We start from the raw sequence: 22,703 nt of genomic DNA on the forward strand, positions 1-22,703 counted from the left end.
AGCTGAGATGCACCTACAGATGGAAGGGGATGGACACACAGCACTCCAAGTGATGCCAGCACTCATGGCACTGCCTTGGCAGAGGGCACTGAGCAGCACGCCTTTCTCGTGACTTCAAAAAGCCCAAGCCCAAAAATTATTTACATAGGCAAGATTTCATGATGTGGGGCTTTTTCACTCCTAAAGGACTACTCAAAAAAAAAAAAAAAGGTTTAAAATAAAGTGACTTCCAAAGAAAATCCAAGTTGAAAGCCTTGCTTTGATTTTATTTTAAGATTAAAGCTCTCTGCAGAGTGTTCTAGGGCCCTGATGTGAGGACCACAAGCTCCTCTGATACTTCCTAGAAAAACTTGCAATTGAGCCACCCGTAAATGCTCCTCATGAGAAGGTTCAGAGGGCCTGGAGGAGAACAAGGCTCTCAGGGGACACACTGCCCAGGGCACTTCCAGGCTGCCCTGCCTCCAGAGCATCTGTCTGTCTGCAGGAGGCAGAATGGGGCATGGGTAAGGGACACAGCTCGCTCAGAGACACTGGAAAACGCCAAGGGTAAGTCAAGAACAAAGCACTGGGATGGGAGATCGGGTTACAGCACAGCCTAATTGCAGCCTGGCTCTGCCGGGCTGGAAGACAGAAACCCAAGCCTGGGTGCTCCATGAGCTGCCCTGGCTGGGGACAGTGGCTCTGGGGCACAGAGCCCTCAGGGACAGCCCTCTGTCCCCCTGCAGAGACCTGGCAGGAAAGCAGGAGCTTCTCCCCAAGCTTCCCTTCCCTGCCCTTGGTACATGCCCAGCTCAGGCTGCTCTGGCAGCCTGGGGACACCCAGAAAGAACCTGCCTGTCCCCCCACCTCACCAGTCCTGCCCCCAGATGCAGAGCAGAGTCACAGCCACGTCACCATCCACGACAAGAGCGGCCAGCCCAGTCACCAAGGAGGAGGCAGGACACTGGGGACGATGCCCCGGGTGGGTCACACGGGGACCAGGAAGACCCCGCCAGCTGGAAATGCACCTCCAGCATGAAAACTGCAAGTCTTCTCTTCGCCCCCTCCTCATTACTCCTCAGCCAGCCCAAAGTCCAGCTCTGTGCCACACCAGAAGCCCGTGGCACCCATGGGGAGCCCACCCCAGCTCCACATCCTCAGCATCCCCCCGAGGCAGCCGGGATGAGAAGCCTCAGCTCTGAGTGCCATCAAGGATTTCATTCACCTTTCTCTCTTACTTCCAAGAAACACTTCAGTTCCTCCCACCTTGCTTCTTTCCCTCTTTTCAAAGCAACCTTGCAGCTATTTTTAGAGCACACATCTCAGCGCTGCCGGATGGGTGCCACCCCCGTGTCACCTCCGCCGAAGCAAAGGGAAAGCTCCTGCTCTCCACACCTCTGGGGCTGCTGCTTTCCAGAGGGAGGACTGGAAAAAGCACAGGAGCTGCCATCCCGCTGCCTGGGAGCAGAGGCTGAAAGCACAGCAGGTCTGTGTTCCTTCCCAACACCAGGCAGCCACACCTGAACCCCCTCACACCAGCACAGCCTTTGGGGCACGCAGTCCATGGGGCACAAACACCCCTGGTGCTCCCACCTCAGGGCAGCCTGCTGAAACCGAGGTGCTGAGACATGAAGGTGATGGCTGGAGCTTCGTCCTCATCCCTCCTGGAGGAAGCTGGACACGTGGTGAGGGTGGTGAGGGCTCTGCCCTGCACCCAGCTCCGCTCAGAGCTTCACTGTCGGCTCAGCCTCAGCCCTTGGGAGTGCCAACTTGTGCTTTGGGCTCCTGGAAAAAATCAATCTTGGTGCAACAAGTCCTTCCAGGATGGAGTGAGCAAGGATCTTGCTTGGCTGCTCTCCTCGGGGCTCTGAGCACATCCCAAAGCAGAGCCAGGGCTTGCCCGGTGGAGCAGCTGTCAATTCCAGATGGATGGTGCTGGGGGACTCCAAATCCAGGGATTTTCCTCTTCCAGACAAGTTTTGCAAGAAGACAGAAAAAGGCTGCAAGTCTCAGGACCTGGATGCCAGAAAGGAACAGAGGTGGCAGGAAATCCCAAAGCAGCAGAAAATTCAGCTTGTTCTGGGTCAAATGCAGAGGAGGAAGTGGAGGCACGAGCAGAGGCAGAGGAAAGCCCTTTCCAGGAGAGCAGCCCAAGAGGTCAGGTCTGTACGAGGCTTCTGGGGATCCACAACAATTCCAAAGGACAAAACCCTGGAGGTGGTCAGGAGCTGCTTCCCCAGAGGATGATCAGCCAACAACTCTCCCTGTGAAGCAGAGCACTCCCAGTGGCACGTGGGACCAGCAGCTGCCACCTCCCACTGCTGCACTGGTAAAAAGATCCATCCCAGGCACAGCAGATGTCCCCTGACCCTTGCTCTGGAGTGGGTGGCCAAGCTGGGACACGCTGAGCCACCTGGCTGTGCTGGACAGGGAGGTGACCCCGAGCTCCCCCAGTCAGAGCCCAGAGAAGCAGCAGCCTTTGGGGTAAAAGCAGTTGGGAGAGCAAGGAGACGAGCAGAAATGTGATGGAGGCTCCCTGGCCAGCACTGCAGGGACACAGGGGCTGTGCTGGAGCCCCCAAAGCAGCCTGTCCTCCTGGGATCACACTGAGCTGCCGAGGTGGAACCATTCCTGGGGCTGGGCTTGGTCCTGTCAGCTCCTGTGCTCGCTCTGGACTAGCAGGGAAAAGGTAAAACCACGTGCCTTGCCACACAGCCCAGCTCCCTGGGAGAGCTGCATCCCCTCCTGCTGAAATGCAGCTGGGAGAGGGGCAGGGATTTACCACAGGGAGAAAAAGGCTGCCCAGCATGGGGGGATTCACTGGGGTGGTGCCTGAACCCTCAGCCAGAGACAGGCCAGAGGCTGCATTCAGAAATCCCTGTTGGGTACTAACAGGGACACCAGGTTATATCCAACTGCCACCATTTTAGAGCCCTGAAGCCAACAGCCATGTGTAAATACACCTGGGAAAAAGAGATTTGCTTCTTGCTTTATTTATCAGCCAGGGCTGGGAGAGCAGGGACACATCCCTGGGACACCTTCCCTGGCTCCAGGAATGTGTTCATTATTGCCAGGCTGTGTCTGGCAGGGTGCGGATGGTTCTCAGATTACAGATGTTTATCAGTGAACTATAATAAAGGTGGGACAGTGACACCAAGATGAATATTATATTTCAGGGAAATTTAAATGAAACGATCCATCATGGCCAGCAGATCAGCACCACCTCCTGCCAAGCCCTGCACTGAGCAGAGCAGCTCTGGGGCTGAGGCTCTGCCTTGGAGCCCCACAGTCACCTTGGCTCAGTGCTCCAGAGGGAAAGCAGCAGTGACAGATCAAGAGAAGCACTCTGGATTTCCAAGGGCACACGGATAAACAGCAGCGTGCAATTGGCTTGGTGGCAAGGGAGCTGCATCCTCCTCCAGCATGGCAGTGGAGCATCCCCAGCACGTGGGGACATCCCCTGCTGCACTGAGCCAGTGAGCCCTGGTCCCCCAAAATCACTGAGCAGCCCCAGAACCCCTGAACAGCCCCAGAACCCCTGAGCAGCCCCAGAGCCACCGAGCCCTTGGGATGTGGCTGGGGCAGGATGTGGACAGGAAGGGTTTTACAGAGTGGCTTTTCCCTTCAGTGGAATATTGCCACGGGCTCAGTGGAAGCAGGAGGTTGGTCCCTCCAGGGAGGAAGCTATCAGAAACCACTCTCCCTCCCAGAGTGGCTTGCCCACAATTTGCTACCTGTTGCATTTTACAATCAAGCAAAACACTGGAAGAACGTAAGAGGACACTGAAAAAGCAGAGAGGGCGCAGGGCAGGGACAGGAATGCTCCGAGCTCCTGCAATCCAGCCACGGAGGCATTACACATTCATCTGAATTTTAAATACAGAGCATGATGACTGGCATCCTCACAACTGCCACCGCAGCCTCACACTACAGCTTTTATGGTAATTCACAGGGAGTTACCCACAAGGCACCGCAGAGATTTTCTTGGCAGCCATCCTAAACTAATTTTTATAGGTTAGTGTACGGTTATACATAAATGTTTAAGAAAAATAAAATGGCGACTTGGAGGGAAGGACATGGCTGGGAGGTTCTGTGCTGTGGCACGTGAAGGGCCAGTGCAAAATGCCACAGGCCTGAGGTGCAGGGCTGGCCAACCCGTGGGACAGAAACACTGCACTGGGAGCACAGGGCCCAGCCCTCTGCATCACCCCTGCCCCAGTGGGTGCCCAGAGCAGCCCCTGCCCTTTGCAGGATGCTCAGGTCAAGCAGGTCCCACCTGGCCAGGAGACAGCACCCTGCCTGCTCCCAGGGACCTGTGGGCACCTGGCTGTGGTGCTCTGCCCCTGTGCTGGGGGCACCAGCCTGGAGGGGATGGCAACAATCCCAGGAACAACAGGTTGTTGGTAGAAATCCCAGCAGCCTGAGAAACACCCTTCACAGAACTGTGGGATGGTTTGGGTTAGAAGGGGCCCTAAAGAGCATCTCCTTCCACCCCATCCTTCCAGCAGGACACAATGCCCAGCACCTTTGCTTCCCACATTTCCTGATGGTGCTGGACATGGGAACTTCACGTGCTGAGGGGAAAGTGCTGCTCAGCCTCCAGCCCCTCTGCATCTGAGCAGGGAGAGAGCTGGAGCTGCTGCCAGCGAGCAGCAGCACCTCGGGAAACAAAGAGAGACACAGCAGGAGGGAAACCTGGAGCCGTGCAAGCCCGCAGCAGCACCCATCTGTGATTCACAGGCACCAGAACAAACACTTGATGATGTCAGAGCTGACGATTAGCTTGAAAAGACACAAAAATCCTGAGCTGCTGCAGGTTGTGCTGCATGCTCGCGCGCGTGTGGCAGCAGAAGCAGAAGGTCTGTCCATCCCTGCTGATCACAACGGCAAAATGGAGGGAAGCACGACCAGGACTCGCAAGGAAAAAAGCTTTCAGACTTAAATCAGCCGTGGAATTACTCACAACGCTGGATACAGGGACGCCAGGAAGAAAACGATTAAACAACAGATCAGAGGGAAGGAGGGGGAGATTCATGCAGCACCACAAAGAGACAAAGCACTGAATCCCCGAGCAGGCAGCGACTTCCCTGGATGGGATCGGTGCAGTTTGAGAAGCCACAGGCACCACGTCCTCCCTCTCACGCTCACCATGTGCCACCCCAGCTGCCTGCCTCCATGCCAGGGGCAGGGAGAGCACTCTGCCCCCAGCTCTGTGCCCTCTGTACCCACAGCACGAGGTGTGATCCCACAGCATCACTGCCTCGAAGAGAAGGGAAAGCAGGGGGAATCCCCACCATCACATCCCTGCAATCCATGTCCAAGAACCCCAAAAGTGATCAGAGATGGCAGCAGGAGGGGCAAGACCCCGGGCATGGAGCTGCCCAGGTAAGGATTCACCCACGAACCTTCACTCCTCAAACCCCATCAGGCTTCAAAATCCTCCTGCAGAGAGAGACCCTTCTTGCAAAACCCCTGCAGGACCTGCCACACGTTGCAAATCGTGGCTGCAGCCGTGTCCCCGGGCTGGGTGGGGACATCCCAGCTGCTCAGGGGTCACAGTCAAACTGCAGCCCCCTGGTGTGGTGTAAACCAGCACTGACAGAGCACTCACCTAAGAAATGGGGCTGAAAACAGGGGATTCAGCTGCTGCTGTGCAAAAATAACCCTGACTCGGCAGCAGGAGTGGTGAACTCCAGAAGCTGGGCACAAACAGCCACAGGCTTCCCAACCTGAGCCATCCCACAGCCCCGATTTAATCTGATTTATGCAAATGTTAAACCAATTTAGGTGTACACATTGTACGAGTTGCCTGGCCCAGTTTAATTTGATAGGTTTTTAAACCTGTTTAGACAAACTAGTATCTGCTGTCTAATCTAGAGCAGCTCTTGTTTTGTGCAAATGTTGCCAGGGAACTGGAGCATGGAGGTTCTGATGGATCCTGGCTGTGGAGCATCTCAGTTACAGCAATGCATGGAAAGCAGGAATGCTAAAATCCCATCTCCCTGGGGGCTGGCCCACGCAGCAGGGCTCCCAAATCCCTCCTGCTGCCCCAGGAGCTGGGCAAAGGCCGTTCCCAAAGCTGGCCAGGTGAGGCTCCAGGACCACAGCAGGATGGCAGGACCAGGATTTGGGGAAGCCTCGCATCTCTGGAGCAGGGGACAGAACCCCTGAGGGGCCAGCAAGTGCCAGAAGGAGGGAGAAACCCCAGCTTTGGGTTGGGTTAGGGTTAGTGCAGGTAGGTGCTGGTGCCCCCTTCTCCCATCAGCTGTGTCACCCTCATGCCTCCTTTGGCTCCAGAGGCAGCAGAGCACCCCTGAACACTTGGGTGAACACCTGGGTGAACACCTGGGTGATGAACACCTGGGTGCTGCCCCTCCAGGTGTGGGCACAGCCCGTGCCACGCTCCCCCAGCCTGCTCCTGCTTCCTCCTCACACCTGGGCATCCCAGGGGATGCACATCCCTCCTTCCTCGGCAGGGCAGCACCTCTGCCCCTCCCTGGGCTGTCCCCACACGTGAGGGGGGCCCTCGGGAGCTGGTGGGAGCCAGGAGGCTTCACAGGTTGTAAAAAAATAATAAATGAAGTTCCAAGAAACGCACACCTCCCAACCAGCTCCTTGTGGAGTGATGTCAAGAAGGCAGGGTGGCTGTGAAAATTCCTTTTTTTTGGAGGATGCTGGGGCTGCAGGGGGACATGGTGTGCAGGACAGGCAGCTCAGCACAGGCCTGTCGGATGAAAAAATAATCCAACAGCACAGGCAGCCTTTGCAACAGGAACACCAAGCTGGATCAATTGCCAAGGCAAGACAATGATACCCAAGCTAGAAAAAAAAAAAAAAGTCCAAAAGAATTATATTGGATCAGACTCAGAACTCTAGAGGGTTTATGAGTTGAAAGACGGGGGCAAATAAAAGACAATTTCCAGTTTCCTAGGCTGATGTCAAGGAAAAAAAAATGGTCAGGTTATAAAGAAAATGATCAGAAAGAGAGGACAAGAGTAAAAAGAAAGGTCTAACAAACAGAGCCTGCAGATTGTTCCAGCTTATTGTGTAATAAACTTTGCAGAGAGGAAGCTGGACCGAGCGTTACTACTTCAGGGCTCACAGGTTTAAATTGACCACAAGGTTTAAAAAGCAATACTGACATAGCCAGAAGCTGCCCAGCCCGGCTGGATTCTTCCATTTGCAAATATTAAAAAAAAATATATATATATATGCCCTGGGGGTTCTGCCCAGAGACACCAAAGCCCCCAGCTCCTGACCCCAGTCCCACCATCCTCTGCAGGAAGCAAAGAGCTCCACGGATGGGCTGAGCTGGGCCAAGGGAAGGGATTATTTGAAGTACAAGCCAGGCACATTTTTCATGCTGTTGAAGCGACGATATTTAATAGAAGTCATTTACAGATTTCCCCTTTTTTTTGAGGAGAGAGTTATGAATAATATGCATGTTCTTATCAACTCACATAAGAAGAATTTAAAGCTCAAAGTTCAGCAGCTGTGGATTAAACTACTTAGCAGTATCTTTTTAATGCAACTGAGTAACCTCTCTCCTTACCACACGCTCGCACTGCCCACACTGACTCGGGTTAGATCTGCCTTCTCTTTATCTCCATTCCTACACGGGCAGTTTTATCTCGGCGATGCAAAGGAAGAAATGTCTCAGCTGGGAGCGGAGCGTGGCCACGGCTCCATCCCCACGGCAGCTCAACTCCCACGCAGCCCCAGCCACGTGGGGAGCACACCCACGGCTCCCTGGGCACTTACTACCTGGAGTAACTCTGCTCCAGGGAGAGCAGCTGGACGGGCTGGGCCCTGCCAGCCTGGGGATCCACCCCGGGAGGGATCCCCGACCTCACTCGGGGTGTCCCAGCTCTCTGGGGTGCTTCAGGACATCGCCAGCCCTTTGGGGCTGTGCCAGTGCTCTGAGGAGACACAAACAGCATCCCCAGCAGCCTCAGTTTCCCTGGAGCGTGGCCACGTCGTCTCCTTGGGCATCCCACCTGGCTCTCCAGCCTCATTCCCACCTCGACTCCCAAGGCAGGATTAAGGGTCTAACAGGAATCCACGCTCCTGGAGAGAGAGCAAAAACACGATTTTCCTCTGCTGCTCAGGGAAGATGTCACACTCCTCAGCACCCAGGAAAAGGCAGAGCAGACCTGCTCCCCTCGGGACACCCCAGGAAGGGGCTTTGTTTGCCAAATCTGAATTTATCAAGCCAGTGAGCACCAGGGAACAGGGGCAGAGACACAGGGGGCACAACCCTGTCCTGCCAGCGAGGCCAATGCCAAAAGACAGCCCCCAAAGGACCCGAGAACCTGCTGCCCGTCACCTCCATCACCCCACAGCCGAGGGCATGAACAGCTCTGCTGCAGGGGACCCCTCTCCCCCACAGCCCCCGGTGGCACAGCTTCAGCTGGAAGCTCCTCTCACATTACTCAAAGTATTTATGACTTTTTCCCATTTGAAATATGGGCCTTTACCACGCACAGGAAGGAGGAGGAGAGTGCCAGCAAACCTGTTAATTTATAAGTCAATCTGGCAGGGAACAATTAACAGCTTTCCCACTGCTGGGTGAGCAGAGGGGGGGGTTATCTTCCCCCTGGGGAGGGCAGGAGGGTCCTCTCCATCAGCACACGCCCTGCCCTGCTGAACCCAACAGCCTCCGTGCCCAGCATGCCAGTCCAGCTCCATTTCCCTCACTGGGAGCTCTCACAGCCCAATCCCCCCAGCCAGACCCCTCCAGGTGACACACACAGCTCCCCATGCCAGGCGCGGGCACACCACCCCCAAAACACCATTTATGGGGAAAAAATCACAGAAATCCCTATTGGTATTTTGTCCTGGCCAAGCCAAGCTGTGAGCAGCGCTGAGAGCAGCGGGAGTGCCACGGGAACATCCCCTGCACACCCCGGAGGGGCTGGCCCGGGGAGGGGGCAGGCGGCACTCCCCTCACCCCGCAGGGTGCTCCCGCTCGCAGGAAGGGCTGAAACCCCCCAGAAAAAGCAAAACTGCTTTTTCCTCCCACCTGCAGGGAGTGCTTTTGTGGGAGCAAAGCCTCCCGGGACTGGGAGAGGGTGAACAGCCCAAGAGCAGAGCTGTCCCCTGCCTGCAGGGAGCCCAGATCCCACCCTGCAGATGCCACCAGCCCTCCCCGGCTGTCACCTCCACACCCGCACTGCTCCCCCCATCCCACACTGGCACCGTCTGCCTGCCCAGCGGGGACTGGCACGGGATCCTCCTGGGGAAGCACAAACACGATTTATCATTACTCTTATTGAGGGGGTGGGGGGCTTCACCCCCATTGTGAAATTTCGGCTCGGTGACACGGAGCCTCCGGGGCCGGCTGCGGGATGAGCCCGGGGCTCGAGATTTCAGCTGAAATCCCCGAGGGCAGATGGAAAACACCACCTGCTGTCACCCCAGGGGTGTCCCTCTGTGACTCCAGCGCCAGAGCCGATTCCCCTTTCAGAAGGGGGAGGTTTGGTGGAGCTCCCCCGGCACAGGGGAGGGACCCCCCAGCATGGGGACTGGGCTGGTTTTGGGGTGATTCCTGTCCCTTCCTTGCTACTGCCACTGAGCCACTGAGCCGGTGACAGCGGGGCAAACCCCACCCGCTGAGGGGCTCGGGGGGTGGGAGGACAAGGCAGCATCCCGGGGGGACACAGCCGTGTCACCAGGATACGGCGCGGCACAGAGGAGCGCTCCGATGGCTCCTCCGACACTCCGACATCCGGGAGCGGCACCGGCTCCACCAGCGGAGCATCCCAGCGCGCCGGAGCCGGGGAAGCCCCGGACCATCGTGCCGAGCAGCAGCCGCCGCACGGTGCCTTCCGTGCGAGCGCAGCCCCCAGCACGGGGGTGATGCCGGAGCCCGCACACCCCGCGCGGGGCCGCACCCCGAACCCCGCACCCCGAACCCCGCGGGGACCGCGCTCGGGGGAACGGGGCGGGGGCGCGGCGGCAGCGAGGAAAGAGCACGGCGGGGAGCCGGGGGTCCTGAAGCGGGGGCGAGGCACCGGCAAAGCGGGGCGTGGGATGGAGCCGGGCGCGGACACATCGCGGTGCGGCGGGGCACGGAGCGGGGCGCAGCCCGGCACCGGCAGCGGGGCGCGCTCTGCCCGGGACCCCCCGCCCGGGCTCCAGCGCACCCCGGAGCCCCCGCCCGGTCCCGGGGCCGCCGCCCCGGCGCTCCCCCGCCGCACGTGCCCGCGGTCCGGCGCGCCCCCTCCCCGCACCCCCGCTATAGCGCGGCCCCTTCCCCCCGCACCCCTCCCATACATCCCCCCCCCAACACGCCCCCCGTTCTCCGGTGCCACCCACCCGCGACCCCCCATCGCCGCCGGCCGCACCCCCGCAGCCAGCCCACCCCTCCCGAGCGCTGCCCGCTGGAACGCCACCCCTCGCCGCTCTCCCGCGACCCCCTCGGCATACCGAGAACCCCCAACCCCGGTATACCGCGACCCCTCCCCCGGTACACCGCGACCCCTCCCCGGCGCGCTGCCCCGCGGCCGGCCCCGCTATACCGCGCCCGCGGTACCTGCCGGCGCGGCCGCCCGCTGCCATGCTGCCGGCGGAGGGGCTGCGCGGGGCCGCGGCCGCGCTGCCCGCGCTGCTCCGCCTCGCCGCCGCTCGGGCTCGGGCTCGGGCTCCGCCCGGGGCTGCGCTGGGGCCGCGCGGGGCGCGGGGACACTGCGGCGAGCCGCGCTCCCGCCCGCCGCCCGCTCGCGCCGGTGATGTCATTCCCCGGGCCGCCGCGTGACGTCACCGCGGGGCGGGGCGCCGCCGACACGCCCCGTGCGGACGGTGGGGGGACGGGGGCCGTGACGTCATCGCGGGGGGATAGGGCGTGGCCGCGCCTTAAAGGCCCCGCGCACGTGGGAGCGGAGGCGCGAGGCCCGCGGGGGTTTTGGGGGGTCCTGCCCCGACGCGTTTAACGGAGACACCGCGATTATTGCAGCCGCTGTGAGCCCTGACTTGGGCACACCCCAGTGCTGAGTCAGTTCTTCATGTGTGCCCCATTTCCCATTTGAACATTTAATAGATATATATTTATTTATAATAATATATGTAATATATGATTCTATATAATAAATAATATACATTTATTTATAATCATATATGCAATATATGATTATAAATAACATATAATATACATTTATTTATAATAATATATGCAATATATTATTCTATATAACATATAATATACATTTATTTATAATAATATATGCAATATATTATTCTATATAATATATAATATACATTTATTTATAATAATATATGTACTATATTGTTCTATGTAATATATAAAATATATATTCATTTATAATAATAATTATACTACGTAATCTATATTTATTTATAATAATATATGTAATATATTATTCTATACAATACATAACATATATTTATTTATCATAATATATAGAATATATTATTCTATATAATATATAAATTATATATTCATTTATAATAATATATATAGTATGTAATATATATTTATTTATAATAATATATGTAATATATTATAATATATAATATATATTATTTATAATAATACGTGTAATATATTATAATATATAGTATATAAAATAAATATATATTTATTATAATAATAAATGTAATATATTATAATATATTATATATATACGTTTATTTATAATAATAAATGTAATATGTATTTATAATAATATATGTAATATATTGCAATAAATTATATATTATATATATTTATAATAATATGTGTACTATTTTATAATATATAATATATAATACATTTATTTATTATATATGTAATGTATTTTTTATGTAATATATAAAATATATGTTCATTTATAATTATATACTATACAATATACACTATAAATTTATAATATATATTTATAAATATTTACTATATATTTAATATCATATATATTTAATATGTAATTGTTAATATTTCCCGTGTTTAACATACTGGCAGCAATAATTGGATTTTTTCCCCAGGTTTTCCTTTCCCAGAGCTCCAGATCGTGCCCGGCCGTGCCCCTGTCGGAGCGGGCAGAGCTCTCCCTCCTCCTGCTGCCCCAAAGCTTCCCTGGTGCCTGCCCAGGCTGACCAATTCCCGTTTTAGTGCTCCTGGGAAATCCAGCAGAAACGTGGGAAGGCTTCTCCTCGCTCCCAGGGCTGCCAGGAGCCCGGGGGTGCCACCATCCCCTGGGGGCTTGGCTCCTTTTCCTGCGTGACGAGAGCCACAAGCCAAGGGCCTCGGGAAGGGATCGGGGCGTCAGGGCTGCTCTGCTTGCCCAGATCCACCAGGAAAACGCCACCAGCACCCTCCGTGAGCTGGAGGGTGTGAGGCAGCACCAAGGACCTTCACCTGGACCTTTTAAAATCATTTTTCTCTGTGAGAAAAGGACTTTTCCAAGCATCAGAGCCCTAGAGATGCACAGAAGTCCATGGAATCCCACAGGGATCCAGAGGGACCCAAAGAATCCCACAGAGACCCCAGGAGCCCAAAGAGACCCACAGGACCCCAAAGGGACCCATAGGATGCCCAAGGATCCAGAGGGACCCAGAGAATCCCTCAGAGATCTGTAGGACCCCCAAGGATCCATAGGAGCCCCTAGGGACCCCCAGGAACCCCAAGGATCCATAGGAGCCCCAGGGATCCAGAAGAACCCAGAGGGACCCAGAGAATCCCACAGAGATCTGTAGGACCCCCAAGGATCCATAGGAACCTCCAGGAACACAAAGGGACCCATAGGACCCCCAAGGATCCATAGGACCCCCAAGGACCCATAGGAGCCCTGGGGATCCATAGGAGCTCAGAGGGACTCAGAGAATCCCACAGAGATCTGTAGGATCCATAGGAACCTCCAGGAACCCAAAGGGACCCCCAGGACCCCCAAGGATCCAGAGGAGCCCAGAGGGACCCCCAGGACCCCCAAGGACCCATAGGAGCCCTGGGGATCCATAGGAGCTCAGAGGGATCCAGAGAATCCCACAGAGATCCATAGGACTCCCAGGCACCCATAGGACCCCAAAGGGACCCGTAGGATGCCCAGGGACCCCCAGGACCCCAGAGGGACCCCAGCAGCAGCTCCAAGGTGCCCCACACTGCTGTGGGGTCCAGCCCCAGCCTCTCCCCTCCTGGGGGGGTCCCAGGCCTGCCCCAGACCCCCTTTTCCCATCTTTTCCCACAGAGCAGGGAGCAATCCCCGATTCTCTGCCACATCTGGAATTATCCACTCCCCCCCAGGCCGCGTGCTGCATCACCAGGGCCCCCCGTCCTATCTGCTGCATCTGTGTTCTTAATGGATGTATCATATTTTACAGTAATTTCCTCATTTGTCATGCAATCAAATCCTTTGATCAGACACGGGAGAAATGTAAATATCAATTATTAACCAGCCCATTCTGGTCTTGCTTGACTGGATATTTATTTTTTTATTATTTTTTGGAGGAAGGAATTGATTCATTTGCAATTCAACTCTCCAACTCATTCTTAATTTGGATGCTTGCATTTCTGGATGGGCTGTATTTTTGAAGGGGGAGATATTTGATCACTAGAGCGATCAATGTTCCCATGTATATTTTATAGTGGAGAGATAGTTGTGTAGAAAAGTGTAAAATAAGTGGGGGGTTTTAAATCCTGTGCGTAGAGAGCTGCTACACCATGGTTCAAAATCTCAGTAGCCAAATTTGCTGCTCTACAGTCATTTATAGCCCTTCAGAGCGTTGGCATGAAATGGAGAGGTGGCCAGGAAATTTCTGACAGAATATTTTTCCATCTGCAAATAGTTCTATTTTTTTATTATTTTCTCGTGAGAGTGAGGCAATTTGTATAAACACGTTGCTTTAGGCAAAAAAAGGCTTTGGAAATGAAAATAATAAAAAAAAGTAAAATAAAATTAGAAGAAAGATGGAACTCAGTCGCTTTCTTTTGGTTTCCCATTTGGAGATGGTTTTGCAGTCAAAGCTTTGGAAGTTTCTGGTGTCTCTATAGCCTGAAAAGTCAAACTGGGGCTGTGACACGCATTTGTCCTGGCATTTCAGCATCCACGCTCTCCTGACATTTCACTGGTGCCAGTTTTGCAGGAGGTAATCCCTGTCCTTCCCCCCAAAAATCCCAATTTTGGCTTAAAACTCAGGAAACTGGGAGCGCTCTCCTCTCAGCCAGGCTGTTTATTTGCTTTCTGGAGTTTTATTGAAGCTCGGAGAGTTGCATTTTGCAAGCTGTCTTCCTCCTGAAAGCGAGCAAGCTGCGCCTCTTCCTTAATCATCTGCTTTTGTTTGCTCGAAGGAAAATACCAAATATCTCATGACTTGCCATAAAGCCGTGAATGACTGCAGGGATGCGCAATTCCTGCCCGGCCTCATGACTAATGGCTGAGCTCTCAGGTGCACGTGGAGCCCGTGGAGATGTGCCCCAAACCCTGCCTGCTCTGGGCTTTTTTATCCATCTGCTGAAGAGGATGACAACATCTTCTCACGAGCCCAGCAGTGGCTGGTGCAGAGAAGCTTCTGCAGCGCTCCTGCAGTGTGGAATAGTCATGGAATCATGGAATGGTTGGGGCTGGAGGAACCTTGAGCATCCTCTTGTTTAAGACACCTTCAGCTGTCCCAGGGTGCTCCAAGCTCCTTCACGTCTCACCCCAGATGAGATCCAAGCCCTGCAGATACATTTTGTGAGCCTTGCCCAGTGAAAAAAGGCATTTTAACATTGTTATCCTGGAAATCCAACTCACACTTCCCATCACCTAAAGGAATAAATGGTTTGGGCTTGACCTTGACACCAGGGGTTCGTGCTGGAGCCAACTTTACTCCCAGCTTCTTTTCCAACCCTTTTTTGTTTCTGCTGGGATTTAATCCATGTAAAAGCTGCGTGAAGAGCGAGTCTGAGCTGCAGCCGCTGAGCCCAGACACGGTCACTGGTGGGCTGTGAGAAAAGCTATTGATCTCCCCAATGGTGTTTGAATTCAGTCCTCAGACAAGGCTGCCAAACCAGCAGCTCCAGCTGGGCACCATCGACCCCAGCTCGCTCCCGCTGAACGGGCACTGCCCATCCACAAACCCAGATGCTGCCCCGTGACCCCCAGCCCAGGCTGGCAACTGCTGCCACCTCTTCTGCAGGTGCCAGATGGGTACAGCCCTGCTCAATTTCCATTTCCTTTCAGCTCACAGGAGGGTTTTGGCCGGTCAGAACAAGCCCTCACTTCCAGAACCCGCCTGATCCACAACCTCTGCGAGAAGGTCTCAGCAGCAGCTGAGAAACCACTTCAAAAAGCGTGTCCCTTTCTGAGCCTGGGGTCTTTGTGAGGCAGAAACTCATCTCCTGATGGAACTTGTGGAGAAATTCTCCGCTGCTGTCATCCCACTGGATCCTGGCTCCCACGCAGCAGCAGTACCCAGACAGCGAGGCTGAAGGAGCAGCAGGAAGGGTAAAGCCGAGCCCACCACCAGGAGCTCGCTCCAGCTTCGTGCTCTCGCCTTGCCCCCAAGTCCTTAACGCCTTTTTTCGACAGGAAACCAGCGAGGAATGAACTCCTGCAGAAGCAGGGACTCGGAGGAGCTCACTGGCCAAACGCAACACAGTTGCCAAAGCTGGTACAGAAAATTGAAACCCTTCTCTGGTGTAAAGCAAACAGCGGCAGGGAGTGCCCTGGGAGGCTCAGCAGTGCAGGGACACCGAAGAGACACTGAAGGGACAGTGCAGTGACACAGTGCAGTGACACAGTACAGTACAGGGACATTGAAGGGACTCTGTGCAAGGATAATGAAGGGACACGGTGCAGGGACACAGTGCAGTGACACAGTGCAGTGACACAGTGCAGGGACACAGTGCAGGGACACAGTACAGTGCAGGGACACTGAAGGGACACAGTGCAGGGACAGTGCAGGGACACTGAAGGGACACAGTGCAGGGACAGTGCAGGGACAGTGCAGGGACACTGAAGGGACACTGAAGGGACACAGTGCAGGGACACAGTGCAGGGACAGTGCAGGGATAGTGCAGGGACAGTGCAGGGACAGTGCAGTGACACAGTGCAGGGACACTGAAGAGACACTGAAGGGATAGTGCAGGGACACTGAAGGGACACAGTGCCATCCCCAGCCTGGTTTCCAGCAGCATTGCTGGTGCCTGGGGACTTCTCTCGGGGCTGGAAGACAGGCACGTGTCAAACACGTCAGGCACGCTTCCGCACCGTCTGCTCCTGCAGAACAATAGTTACTCTTCATGTTAGTTCAGTTACAGATCAAATAATCTGAAAAATTCACAAGTGGCTGCGGATACAAATTAACTTAACAAAACATTTTGAAAATGGCGCAGTCCTGGGGAGAATACAAATGTGGCAGGCACCGGTGGGAGAGCAATCCAAGTGTCTGCACCGGAGTCCTCCCACCAACATTTTCCCCGCGTCAGATAGCACAGAAAGCAGCTAAAGCTGGATGAAATATAATAACAACGCCGTCCAAGATGGAGCGATGCCATATGGAAGCCCAGGGAAGTTTTCTCCGCTCTTTGCTCCGCTGATGTTTTTCAGCTGTGTCATTGGTACTTTGCTTTATCAAGAACATTATGGGCTGAGTTCTGTCTGTGCAGTGAAAAATGACAGGCTGAGGTTGGCTCTCTATTGCACCAAAGTCAGCGGTGTTGCGGGAAGGTAAAGGACAGAAGCATTTGGCTTGTGGTCACCGTTTCGTAACTGCACAGCAAAAGCTATAAAATCCTGATGAATCTTTTGAGCTTTGGAGCCTAAAACAGCTCTTTGGTTTCCAGCCTGGCTGGGTGCAAACGCGGGTGCTGTGGATGAGGGCAGGAGCACCCTGATGCCCAGCGCTGCTAGGAACTTGTTACACACACAGGAATTGCTCTCTTGGGGAAATAACCCCCCAGCTGCTTGCAGGGTTCACTTGCAGCAGGGTGTTCCCAGCCCAGCTGCTCGCTGGGGCTGCAGTTCACCCTCTGTGCTGTGGTAGCTGCATCCAGATCGCTTTCGGTGTGGGGAGAGGAGAGTGTGGGATAAAAAAGGCTTGGGCTAAATAAGGAAAAGCTGTGTGGGATGCTGCGAGCAGCCTCGCCGCAGATGGAACCCACTCCAGATGGAAGGTCCAAACTCACCCACGCTGGGCTTTGGCTTTCCCCACCACGAGCCAGAGCTGATGGGGAGCCACAGCACGGTGGGGGGACCTCCCAGAGGGACTTCCCAACCACCAGCTGGACCTGGTGCTTTGTCCTCATCTTCCTGCTTCCCCTGGGCTTGTTCCCAAGCCACACTCACTTTCCCCAGCTCAGCACAGAAGGATCCTGCAGGACTGAGCCAAATCATTGCTAAGTCCCTTTCTCCAGTGCACCCCAAGGTCCCGCAGAGCTCCAGTGGCCCCGTTCCTCCTCCCCTGTGCTCAGGCTCTGGAATCACAGAACGGTTTGTGTTGGAATTGACCCAAAGGATCCTCTCGTTCCAACCCCCTGCCATGAGCAGGGACACCTTCCACTAGACCAGGCTGTCCCAAACCACGTCCAGCCTGGTCACCCCGAGGAGCTGCCTCCAAAATCGAGGTTCTTTGGGCAGCTGGGCGGGAGCAGAGCCACCCCCGCTGCTGCTGCTGCGGGAATTACACTCACTGCTCATTATCCTCGCTCCTCCCCAGCCGGAGCAGGCGGCCGAGGCTTTTTGTCTGAATGAAACGAGAACAAAACTGGATGGAACGGTGCGGGGAGATTAGTCATTAGTCATTTCACCTTCAGGAGCTGCTGCTAATTGAGGCGCTCAGGTATTGCTGTGGCTGACTCACCCCAGCCCCGCTGCTCGGACCCCCCTGCCGGGTTTGTGGGCGTCACGCAGCTCTCACCACTTGGGGTTTAGTCCTCATGGGAACTAAAAAGGGAGGAAGCAGAAGAGAAATGGGTTCGTCAGTTCCAAAGGGAAGAGCATGGCAGCGGGGCCAGCCCCAGCCCGGGCTGCGAGCCCGAGGGGCCGCGGGAGGAGAGGGGATCCCTGCGAGCCCTCCTGGAGGGCTCGGCCCCAGATCCAGCCCCGAGGCTGCCATCGGCCCGGGATGGCGGCCGGAGGATGCCCGGTGCTCATGCAGCCCTCATCACCATGGCAGCCCGGATCCGGGGGGAGCGAGCCCGCTGCCGCTCTCCAGGCTGGCTGCTCTGCCCACACCGGGCTCTGCAGGGCCAGCTCAGCGCCGAGGGCACGCTAATGTCACCCCGGGGTGGCAGCTGGCTGACACTGTCGTGGGCAGGAGCAAATGATGCTCCACCATCACCTCCTGCGGTGCTTTTGGTCAGCAGAGCTCCCTGATGGAGCTGGTGCCTTGTGTGTCCACCCAGAGGAAATGTGTGTGTGCACATGTCCTGTGGGATATGTGACCTGCAACATGATCCCGTGGCTAAAAAAACCCAGCTCTGATCCTCAGGATTCCTCTCTGCAGGGCTGTGGCCTGTTGGAGTGTGAGAGCCTGGTGGGGAATCGCTGGGCTTGGGGCAGGGAGAGAAGCTTTTGTTTGAAGTGGGTTAAATTATCCAGAATATAAAATAGGAAAGAGTCTACTGAGGCTGAATGAGATGTGCCATATGGGGCTCCGTGACCCCTGTGCCAAATAAATGAGGTCTTAATGCTCTGCCAGCCCTCGGGAGGAAGAGATAACTTTATATATTTTCCTTCCTTCCTTCCTTCCTTCCTTCCTTCCTTCCTTCCTTCCTTCCTTCCTTCCTTCCTTCCTTCCTTCCTTCCTTCCTTCCTTCCTTCCTTCCTTCCTTCCTTCCTTCCTTCCTTCCTTCCTTCCTTCCTTCCTTCCTTCCTTCCTTCCTTCCTTCCTTCCTTCCTTCCTTCCTTCCTTCCTTCCTTCCTTCCTTCCTTCCTTCCTTCCTTCCTTCCTTCCTTCCTTCCTTCCTTCCTTCCTTCCTTCCTTCCTTCCTTCCTTCCTTCCTTCCTTCCTTCCTTCCTTCCTTCCTTCCTTCCTTCCTTCCTTCCTTCCTTCCTTCCTTCCTTCCTTCCTTCCTTCCTTCCTTCCTTCCTTCCTTCCTTCCCAGAGCAGCAGGGTGGGAGACAGGACCAACCTCTTTACAAACAGCTCTTTTTCAAATTGAATTTCTCCCCAACGTGGGTCCTGACGCTTTGCTTGTGCACAGGGGAGGCAGAGTTTAGAGGGAATTTCTGTCTTTTATTTCCCTGCCAGCGCAGCCGGGTGGGCGGGCGAGGCACTTGGAAGGATGTTTTCCTTTCGTTTTTCAGTCTCATTGGGCCGCTATATTTAGGTCAGTTTCTAATTTTCTGGGCTTAATTAATGAGCTGAAGTTTTCACGCACAGGCACTCAAACAGCTTGGGAAGTTCAGCCTGGTCACTGAGCAGGAAAAAAATTGTCATTTTTCTGTGCCAGTGCTGGGAAGTGCCCTGTAGATAACCCCAGAGGAAACATCTCTGTGGGATCACTGGGACACGCCAGCCCTGACCCTTGGGCACGCTGTGTATGACACAGGTTGGTACATGTGATGTACATGTACATGTGATGCCACGGTGCCTACGTGCATCCTGACGTGGGGCTGTGCTGTGTGTGCCCCCAGGTACAGCAGGTGCCACTCCCAGGGACACTGGGGTGACCCCCTGTGTCCCCAGCACCCACCAGGTGCCAGTCCCAGGGACACTGGGGTGACCCCCTGTGCCCCCAGCACCCACCAGGTGCCAGTGCCAGGGACACTGGGGTGACCCCCTGTGCCCCCAGCACCCACCAGGTGCCAGTGCCAGGGACATTCCTGACCCTGGTATGTTCTCCCTGTGCCACCAGCCCCCACCAGGTGCCAGTCCCAGGGACATTCCTGACCCTGGGGTGACCCCCTGTGTCCCCAGCACCCACCAGGTGCCAGTCCCACCCATACACCTGGATGCCATCGGGGCACACGGGATGCTCTCTCTGGCATTTCTGAGAGCCCTGCAGAGGTCTCAGGCTGTTTCTGCCCTTCCCTGGAGCAGGCCTTGGATGCCCCATGGCTGCACACTGGGTACAAGCAGTCCTGCTCCTCCCGGCCTGTGCCCATCACTCTAATCATGTAAAAAGGTTTCAGAGTGCAGGGTGGCCGTAAATCTTTCAAGTTTTGAGCCCCTTTCCAGCTTCAAGTTGCCACCTGGCTGCTTGCCAAATGGCTTGGCTGATTTTCCTCTGGCCGTGCCAGCAGCTCTTGGAGCAGCTCCCAAAGCCCGTCGTCCATTTGTCCATCCCACTGCATGGCTTCCAGCGTCAGAACCCTCTGCAAAGGGGGCTCAGGGGCTGGGGGCACTGCCCTGTCCACCCCAGGGTCACCCAGGCAGGCTGGAGGAGGGGAGCCAGAGCAGAGCCAGCCCTGGCATTTCCCCAGCTGAGCTCTCCCTGCGGCACCCGCGGGGTTAAAGCTGCCCATCCCTGCCCATCCCTGCCCATCCCTGCTCCTGCCTGAGCAGCTCTGTCAGACCCTGCTCATCTGTCCAGATGTGCTCAGGCCGAGCTGCCCCATGTCTGCCAGATGTGTCCCTGCCCCCTCTGCCCCCTGGCTGTGTCACAGGGCCCCCCAGCTGCTGCCTTGGCACCCCCCACCCGGCATGGTGTAAAATGTCCCGGGGAATCGGGCCAGGACAGGAGGGAACAAGCACTGGGAGGCTTTGCTGGGATGATTCTGCAGCTCTCTTCTGCCCTGGTGTTGCTTAAAAGCAGCCGTGGCACTCGAGGCTGGCTGCCCTCCTGGCCTGCTGAGGATGTCACCTTCCTGGCACTGCCGTGGGCACTGCCAGCAGGGTCACACAGGCGGTGTCACTGCCAGCAGGGTCACACAGGCGGTGTCACAGGCAGTGTCACAGGCAGTGTCACACAGGCAGTGTCACACAGGCAGTGGTCACTGCCAGCAGTGTCACAGGCAGTGTCACAGGCAATGTCACTGCCAGCAGTGCCACAGGCACAGGGAGAGCAGCAGCTCGGGGCTGAGCCACCCCTCCCTGTGCAGCCACTGCCCAGCACAGCTCCCACACTGGTCCCAGTTTGCTCGCTGGGAGAGCTCTCAGCCCTGGTGGGGGTCAGGGACAACAAGTCTGGACTCCAGGTGCTGTGAGTGGCAGTGACACAGATTCCCCCGTGCAAACACAACACCCTGCCTCACTTCCCTTGGCACCAGCACCACCTTAAAATAGATCTGCCTTAAAATAACACCCTGCTAACCCCAGGCAGATGTGTAGTTTTTATTTTCCAGCAATCAGGAGGTTGGTTTGTTTTTTTTTATTTTCTTTTTTTCCAATGAGAATCTATTTAGCTAGAAATAGACACTAGGAGAGGGGGTTGATGGCACCACAACTACAGACTGCACCCTGAAGCCAGTGGCTAGGTGGCCCCTGAGCAGCCCCCAAAGTGTTTTGGGTTGAAATCACTCAGATTTGTGGGCAAGGAGGACATTTCTGGCACAGGAGGTGCTATAGCAACCACCTGAAGGTGCTTGGAAAAAGCTGGGAGGGGAAATAAATAAAATAAAAGCATTGGTGGAAAGCAGAGTGGTGGTTAAAGGAGAAGGGGAGCAGGAGATCCCCAGATGCAGCCTCGTGCCAAAGCATCCAGTGGTGTTTCTCTTGGGTGCTTTTAAACTAAAAATTCCCAAAGAGCAGAATGGCACAGGAAGGAAGGAACTCAGTCCTCTGCTCTCCCAAACTCCCACGTAAATCCCCAGCTCCACATCCCTCCCATATCTCATCCCCCTTTCCCTCATCCCCCAGCACCATCCAGCCTGCATTTTTGGGGCTGATCCTCCACCCCACCCAACTCTTGGCTCTGAAAGGAAACTGGAGCTGTGTTCTTGCTGAAAGCCTTGCACTGCCTGGTGCATCCCTCGCTCACGGGTGCTGTGATGTGCTGGGCACCACCCTGGCCCCATGCTGAGCAAGTGGGAAAAAAATTCCAAAATCTGGCAGCTGGGGAGCTGTGTCAGAGGGCTGGAGCTGCCAGACACTCTGGCCAGAGGAAAAAACACTGTTTGATGAGAACTTCCTCTATATTACATTTGATTTTGTTTTTCCCTTCCCCTCCCAGCCCTTCCCTTGCTGCCACGGTTTGGCAGGATTAATTCAAGATAAAGTTACCCTGAGTGACGGCCTTTGCTTTTGTGTTCTCCTTGTCTATTTTCCACCTCGCTAAACCTAGAAAAACTCCAGAGAAATTCTCCAGCTCCCAGCCTTGCCAGGGGGCCCCGGCTGAGCCGACACTCATCTGCCGTCTCGGCGTTCAAGCGCGGAAAGAGCCCAAACACCTTCTGACAAGGGTTATTTTTATTTCTAATGAAAAGCGGAGCCTGCTGTGCACAGGTGGAGTGGGACGGATGACAGGCGCCGAGGTGCACACATCAAAATGATTGAGGGCTCAGATTTCCCAGGGGAGGCTCTCGGGGCAGTGGGGGAGACTCCCCAGGCCGCTGGTGTTTTATGGTTTTGCAGCCTGATTGATGACAAAACTCCCCCCTTTTTTTTTTGGGGAGGGGCTGTGGCTGCACCATGGCTCAGGACAAGCCTCTGGTTTGTACTTTGCTGATCCCACAAGCACGGGGGTCAGCTTGTGGCACAAATATGGGGCATAAAGCACAGGCCAGGGGCATGAACATGAGGCAGGGCTTGGTGTGTCCAGGCAGGGGCAGGACCTGCCTGTCCCCCAGCAGGGTCCACACTGGGCTTTCCCCCTGACCTGCAGTGCTGTGTGCAGCCCTTAGAAAAGGATGAAACAAATTTGGGTTCAA

At 54.9% G+C, this 22,703-nt stretch overlaps 1 protein-coding gene across 1 annotated transcript in view; it reads right to left on the reverse strand.

Annotated features, from left to right (window-relative positions):
* Positions 1–10,712, reverse strand: part of PTPRS (protein tyrosine phosphatase receptor type S) — a 146,224-nt gene extending 135,512 nt beyond the window's left edge. Inside the window, exon 1 of the mRNA XM_064396393.1 lies at positions 10,514–10,712. The gene's annotated coding sequence lies outside the window, so the exon portion shown is untranslated. The remainder of the gene's footprint in view (positions 1–10,513) is intronic.
* Positions 10,713–22,703: the final 11,991 nt, after the last annotated feature.

Source organism: Passer domesticus, chromosome 21 (assembly GCF_036417665.1).
Source record: "Passer domesticus isolate bPasDom1 chromosome 21, bPasDom1.hap1, whole genome shotgun sequence".
In the NCBI taxonomy this organism is placed as follows: Eukaryota; Metazoa; Chordata; class Aves; order Passeriformes; family Passeridae; genus Passer; species Passer domesticus.